Source organism: Xiphophorus couchianus, chromosome 1, assembly GCF_001444195.1.
Source record: "Xiphophorus couchianus chromosome 1, X_couchianus-1.0, whole genome shotgun sequence".
Classification (NCBI taxonomy): domain Eukaryota; kingdom Metazoa; phylum Chordata; class Actinopteri; order Cyprinodontiformes; family Poeciliidae; genus Xiphophorus; species Xiphophorus couchianus.
In genome coordinates this window covers 11,645,043-11,652,983 of record NC_040228.1, presented here as the reverse complement: position 1 = coordinate 11,652,983, position 7,941 = coordinate 11,645,043, and positions in this window count along the sequence as shown.

The window sequence follows — 7,941 nt, the reverse complement described above, 5'->3', positions numbered from 1 at the left end:
TGCCAATTTATTTTCTACAGCTTGTTTGAAAACAACAGAACATGACATAAGTGCTTTATAACTAGCTAAATAAGAAAAAAAACACTTGGAAAAATGGTACTAATAATACAAATAAGTAAATAAGTGAGTACAAATAATAATACAATTATTTGTTATAAAACCAATGTGGGTTCACATACTTTAGATTTCGAAGTGCCCTCACACAGTTGCAGATGAAAATATTCAACCTCTTGCAAACAGAATTATGGGGAAAACTCAAAACTGCTCAGGTGTTTACAATAAGTTACACAGGAACAAACTAGGAACAAAATTAACTAATTATGAGGTTTTGATCCAAATGAATGATTAATTTCTACTTTTAATTGCCATTTCAGTATTAGAATTATTAAAATACCTGAACAGAATTTTTCATAGTGTGGATCAGGCGTGCTTGAGGCAATCAATCGAAGACATGATAGCTGCATCAGGCGTGTTCGAGATACAACTCCTAAACACCTGGAGTGTTTGCGGTAAGAAGAACATTATCTAAAGAAGAACATCCTAATAGCAAAGAAGCATGGCAGTGTCCAATAATGCTTTGCTTCCACTGACACTAAAAACATGCAAAAATGCATGTTTTTAGTGTTGATACATTTAATGTATTCATGTCTTTCCAAGATGTTTATGTTTTGACAAATTTGCAAGGAATGAATTCAAATAATTTTGTGTGGTATTTGAAGAAAGCACTTGTAATATTGCTTGTGTTCAGTTATTTAAATTGTTCTTCTGTGGTTTGTTTATTGTAAAAAAAAATGTAAGTTTGCATATTTTACTAATAAACCTAATCTGCAGTTAAGATGGAGTCATATCTTAAATAGTTTTAGGGGGTTATGATAACGTTTACAAAAAGTTGCATGTTTTATTGGATGATTTATTGAACATTTTCTATTAAATCAATTATTTTAGATGACTAATCTCATCTGTGAAAGGTGTGTGCCAAAGAAAGTTATAGTTCTGTTGTTGCAATATTATGTAAGACATAAAATAGCTACTAGTAATTGTAATCATATGTGTTACACCATGATGGATGGATGTGACCTCACCAAAATAAAAACACTCTGAGGTGGCAAATGTGAGCCAAAGATGTAGCAATTAAACAGAAACATATTTTTTAATGAAAGGCAATGATGCAGGTGGTAGAAATGAGTCACACTGCTGGAGCACGGATTGGGTGACTTTTAGGTGGAGGTTGCTTCAAATCATGCTCAAATCAGTGTTATTAAAACAAACTTTACTCACTGAGTCTGCAAGTCCAATTTCCCTTTAGTTGCTTGGACCCTGTTAGGTGTTTATTACACTCAGATATTGGGCTGCCAGACAGCCTGAAACAGGATAACAAAGAGGAAACTGAGTTATTTGGATTTTTTTTTATTTTATTTTTTTATAACTATGTCTGAAGGCACTGTCTCACTTGTGGAAATAATTACCTGAAGATGAAAGAAACAGACCAAAACTCAAGGGCAAACATAGAAATGCATGAACAGAGCACTGACATGAACCAAAGGCATAAGCTCCTGAAAAGAATTAAACTCTTTTTTATTGTTTGTTTAATAATCTACAGCCTCTCAAACCATTTACTTCCTTAGTCCCAGTATTAGACACATTAACTGTCCTACTGAAGCATCCTCTGAAGCCAAATCTGTCTGACTCATGACTGCCCTCTGGTCCCCTTCCAAATTCCCTAAGGCTACGGTTTTGTGCCATACCCAAGTCCTCTGGCACAATCCCCAAGCTGGGAAACAGAGAGAATTCCAGATAAATTAAGACCATATTCTGTTTTCTTTCTCCTCAACCGAGTTGTGGAGACAGAGCCCTATCAGGAAAGTTGGCTGTGTGTGGTTTGGCGGTTTCAGGATGTGTGCGTGCTGCGAAAGACCTTGTACATTCTGATGTATTCAGTCTGCTTTTTTCAATATGCATTCATTGTTAGTTATTTACCATAAGTGGGGCGTCAGAGCTAAACAGAAAGGGAACACAATCTCCTCGGTTAGCATGCTTTGGCATTGCTAATTAAGGCAATAAAATGAGGTTGAGAGCAGTAAATGTATCTCAATTAAATCTCTCTCTCCCTCCTCTTTGTGTTTTGTTTCACATTTAGGAGTTTAAATTGCATTTTGCAACTTAGCTCATTATGACAGTCTTTAAACTTCAGATATTGTCCATAGAGTTAAGCTTGACATAGTCCTTTATTCTTTTTGTTTTATCAGGGCATTAACTCAACAGGTTAGACTTTGCTTTAGCACAATACGTTATGTTCTGTTTGACAATAGCCTTGGTGCCTTTGCTTATGTTGTGGTTTTTGGCAGAAGAAAACGTTCATAAACGTCAGCAAGAACAAGGAGACATTAAGGAATGCGTTGAATTGCAGAGGTATTTCAGATCCCACTTTGACCTGTTATTCTGGGCTTTCACATGTTTTATTAGAAAACATAATTGTGTGCAGCACCCAGGGATTTGCATTTCATTACCAAAACAGTGTTGTGTTGCTGCTTCTAAGTTAGTAAGCAGAGAAGCAATAAACAGGTGGGACTCATATTTGAGTCTGAAACCATGTAAAATATCTTGGAATCATTCTGAAAATAGAACGTCCCCTTTTAGGTGAGAGGAGATCAGATTAGGTTGTTTTCCCATGATTTTGTCTGTTAGGTTGGTTGGTGATGGTAAACTGGATAAAGGTTTTAAATGATGCTTTGAATGGGTCGCTGTAACAATCTAGTAATTTACAATCAACCTTTTATCACAATTTTCGCTTGAATGGTTGTGATAAGAGGGATTTTCATTAATGTATTCGTGTCTTTCCAAGATGTGTACGTTTTGTCTTGTTGCAACCCCAAACTTCAGCTTATTTTATTTGATAGAACCACACATAATTGTGAAAAGGATGGCATAAGATCTTGCAAGATTACCACGTATACTCAGTTCTGTCCAGTAGATTTCCTTTCCCTGCTGAAGAAAATATTCCCACAGATCCTCCACCAGATTTCACTGCATGAAAGGAGTAATCAGTGGGATGTTTTACTTCTTCCACAAGTGAAGCTTTATGGGGTAAAAACATCAGCACAGGTCTAATCTGATTGCTGTGTCACCTCTATAGCAGTTGACAAACAGCAAACTGGCCTTTCTTTGTACAATGGTTTTGTTTGGGGACTGTGTGACTACTACATGATTTTCATTTTTGAAAGATTCTTCCACTAGATCTATGCAGCTCCTCCCGAGTTACCATCCACAGTCACTTAGATGTCAGTTTAGGGAAATGTCCATGTCTTGTTAGGTTAACAGTTATGCCATACTCTTTTTCATTTTCAGATTATGGTTGGAACAGTGCTCTCTCTCAGAAGTTCAAAGCTTAGTATATTTTTTATAGCCTAAATCTGTTTTAAACATGTTCAAAACATTAACTTTGATCTGTTTACTTTAATCCCTAGTTTACGTGATAATATTTGTTTGCCAATATTCCCTAACAATCATCTGAAACCTTGACAGAACATCTAGATTTATAACTGTGATTACTGACATACTTACCCAATTGTACAATTTGTTTACTTCTGAAGGCAGTTGACTGCACTGGAATCAATTTGGGGTTATCTAAGTAGAGGGGGGTATACACAAAATTTTATTAGTAAAGAAATAATTAAAACTATGCATATTTTTTATTTCAATTCAGTGGAACGTTGTTTTATTACATGAAAATTGTCTTAAAGGTGATTTTTGTTGCTCATAAATCCCCACTACACCAATTGAGCACTGAATATTCTCTGTTCTCTAACCTAAAACAATATGAATACTTTGGTCTTTTTTCATTATATTCCTATTACTGACCTAAAGGATTCAAACCAAGCTAGTTTGCCAAAAGCTTGCAGTGCTTACTCATCTACCAAAGCAGTATATTTCTAAGGAGAACAGCTACTGTATATAGGCACTATAATGTAGGCAGCGTAACTCAAAGACAGATAGCAGTTTATACCCTAAATCCCACAAGTTTCCTACTTTGTGGTTTAGCTGCTGAAGAGCATACGGTTCAGCAGGACTGATGATTTTCACCTTCTGAAAAATGTATGACCTGTGGGATACCTCACAGTAATTGGTGAAGATTTATGCAAAACCCCAACAGTGATGAAGCCAGCACTGACAGACTGAGGCAAACATAAAATCTGTGTAAAATGAAATTCAGTATTGGATATGACAATTTAAATTAGACAATAAAGCTGAAATTCAATTTGATTTCCTCAGAAAACACAAGCTGCATGTCTGAAAGAGAAAAAAAAAAACATTGCGGGTTGGTCCTCAAAAACAATCTTTATTCCAAGATACCGGTGAAAATAACGTTTATATTTTTCTCGTGTTGCATAAGAACAAGTGGTCAGCCAAAATTATATGTATACCATGCACAGCTGCTACAAGCGACAGATAGCAGTTCCCTGGAGGGAGGGATGCCAAACCTAAAATTTTTCACTAAAACAAGCTCAGATAATCTGTCGCCATATAAAAAAATATCGCTCAGAGATTGATCTTTGAGAGGCACTTGTGGTTCAACTGATTGTTGTGCCTGAGAACCAAAGTTTTCTGTTGTCAACTGAATAAGTAGTGCACTCTAAATCTAATAAAAGGCTGAACATGAAAATGCGAAAGCCAGTGCTGCTGTGGTCATATAAATGGAAACACATGGCTGAAGGTGAACTTTGATCTTTAAAGTCACTGATTTATAAAATGGAGGAAACTATTTATTTGAAGATGCTCTGTTCAAAACAGCAAGTTTGTGGTTGGAAGAAAAGGTTAACCTTTTAATGACTTCTCTCAGCTTAACGATTCTACTCCACCGGGGTTTGTTTACATCTCTCAACCCCGTGGCACCGGCCGGGGAGGAGGTCTCGTGGTAATCCACCGCGAGAAGTGGTTAGTCTCGCCGTTGTCTGCTCCCACCTTCTCCTCATTCGAATCAACTGTGTGTCAGCTTTCTGGACCTACCCCCACCATCATTACAACCATCTATCGTCCCCCGAAAACTAATAATGACTTTATGAATGACTTTGCTGCTCTCCTCACTCACTTGTCAACCCTTTCACCTAACATTATAATATTGGGTGATTTCAATATTCACATGGATGATTGCAATAGTCCTCTGACTAAAGACTTTTCATCCTGCCTCCAGAGCTTTGGTCTTCAGCAGCTCATCAATTTTCCCACTCATTCCAAGGGTCATGTCCTGGATCTAGTCTGTTATTCTGGTGTTTCCCCTTCTGATTGTAAAGCAGATGAACTTGCCATAACTGACCATTTTCTTCTTTCATTTAACATTTGTCTTCCTCTCTCAATCACTGAGCTTTCTCGTCTTATTTCTTTTCGTAACATTAAGGATATTAATTTACATTCTCTTTCCTCCAGCGTAAATTCTCTCATGGACAACATATACTCCACTTTAAATTCAACTGCTCTTGACGACCTGGTCTCATATTATAACACTGGTGGTCTTCACTCAATACTCAACTCTCTTGCTCCGCTAAAAACCAGATCTGTTTCTTTTGCTCGTTCTGCCCCCTGGTTTACTCCTGAACTTCGGCTCATGAAGGCCAAAGGACGGCAACTTGAGAGGCTCTATCAGAAAACTGGACTAGCTGTTCATAAAGACATGTATAAAAATTACATATTACACTATATGGACTGTATTACTCAAGCCAAGTCCCTCTACTACACTGGTCTAATCTGTTCAAATGAAGGTTCCACCAAGTCAATATTCTCACTTTATAAGACCATTATTCGAGCCCCGGACTCTCTACCTTCACATCTGTGTTCAACTGATTTTTGTAATTCTCTCATGTCATTTTTTGACAGCAAAATTCTAAAGATTCACCAGCAACTCAGCTCACAACCCTTCCCCTGTTCTGTTTTTGAACTTTCTCCTCCAGCCCATTCCTTCTCTTCCTTCCAGCTCCCAACAACTTCAGAAATTACAAACCTAATACATAAATCTAACTCGTCCACCTGTCTGCTTGATCCTCTTCCCACAGTTCTGGTTAAAGCCTGTGCCTCAACCATAATCCCTCTTATTTCTACCATTATTCACTCCTCTCTTTCCACTGGAAAAGTTCCCGCATCATTTAAAATTGCTGCCATAACTCCTATCTTAAAAAAACCTGGTGCTGATTACTACAATCTGAATAATTTCCAACTTGCCTTTCATCTCTAAAATTCTTGAGAAGATAGTAGCATCGCAACTTCACACTTATTTATCCAACAATAACCTGTATGAACTGTTTCAGTCTGGTTTTCGTCCCCTCCATAGTACAGAAACAGCTCTCATAAAAATCACTAATGACCTCCTTATGGCAGCTGACTCTGGCTTGCTGTCCATTCTTATCCTACTTGATTTGAGTGCAGCGTTTGACACTATTTGTCATGTCACCCTACTTAATAGACTGTCTTCCATTGGTATCACTCAGACTCCTCTAAACTGGTTTAAATCATATCTTTCTTGCCGCACTCAGTTCGTTCGGATCAAAACCTTTTCTTCTCAGCCTTCCTCTGTTACATCAGGAGTTCCCCAGGGCTCTGTCTTAGGGCCCCTTCTTTTTATTATTTATCTCCTTCCCCTGGGTAATATTTTTCGTAAATATAACATTGATTTTCACTGTTATGCGGATGACACCCAGCTTTATGTTTCCAGTAAGCCCGCCTCCAACCTTCCACCATCCTCGCTTACTGACTGTTTGACTGAAATTAAATCCTGGTTTTCCTCTAATCTACTTAAGCTTAATAGTGATAAAACGGAGGTCCTTCTCATTGGTACTAAATCTAATCTGGCCAAAATCAAAAACTTTAGTCTTGAAATTGATAACTGTTCTGTTTTCCCCTCCCCTCAGGTAAAGAGTCTGGGTGTTATTCTTGACAGCACCCTTTCTTTCCAGTCTCATATTAACAATATTACCCGCTCAGCTTATTTTCATCTACGCAATATCAATCGTCTTCGCCCCTCCCTTACCTCCCATTCTGCTGCCATTCTTGTTCACTGTCTTGTGACATCACGCCTGGACTATTGCAATTCCCTTCTGTTTGGTCTCACCCAGAAATCTCTTCATAAGCTTCAACTGGTCCAGAACTCAGCTGCCCGTATCATTACTAAAACCCCATCCATGCACCACATCACTCCTATCTTGCAAAGACTTCATTGGCTGCCTACCAAGTTCCGCATAGAATACAAAATTCTTCTGTATACTTTTAAGGCTCTTTACAATATTTCCCCACTATATCTTTCCAATCTTATTCATATTGCCACTCCCTCTCGTTCCCTCAGATCATCCTCCTCCATCCATTTGTCTGTCCCCTCTGTCCGTCTCACTACCATGGGGAGCAGAGCTTTCAGTCGCTCTGCTCCCCAACTCTGGAACTCATTACGGCCTCACCTTAGAAACATAAAGTCATTCCCTAAATTTAAAACCGAACTTAAAACACACCTTTTTAGATCTGCCTTTTCAATATGACACGATTGGTTTGCTTGATTTTTTATATAGAATTTTTTTTTTTTACATAGATTTATATATAGATTTCATATAGATACATTGTTGTGTATTTATTTTATCTATTTTTAATTGCTACATTTTATTGTTTCTGTTACTTTGCTCTTTGTACGGTGTCCTTGAGTCCCAGAAAGGCGCCTTTGAAATAAAATGTATTATTATTATTATTATTAACCTGCACTATTGTGTAAAAAAAAAAATATTGTGATTAAAACGTTTAAATCAGCTTTTTTTTAAAAAAATCTAAGCTGTTTTTTTCCTACAAGCCATATAAGCCAACAAAGATAGATAGCAAGACTGCAAGATAGCTAAGTAGATAGATAGATAGATAGATAGATAGATAGATAGATAGATAGATAGATAGATAGATAGATAGATAGATAGATAGATA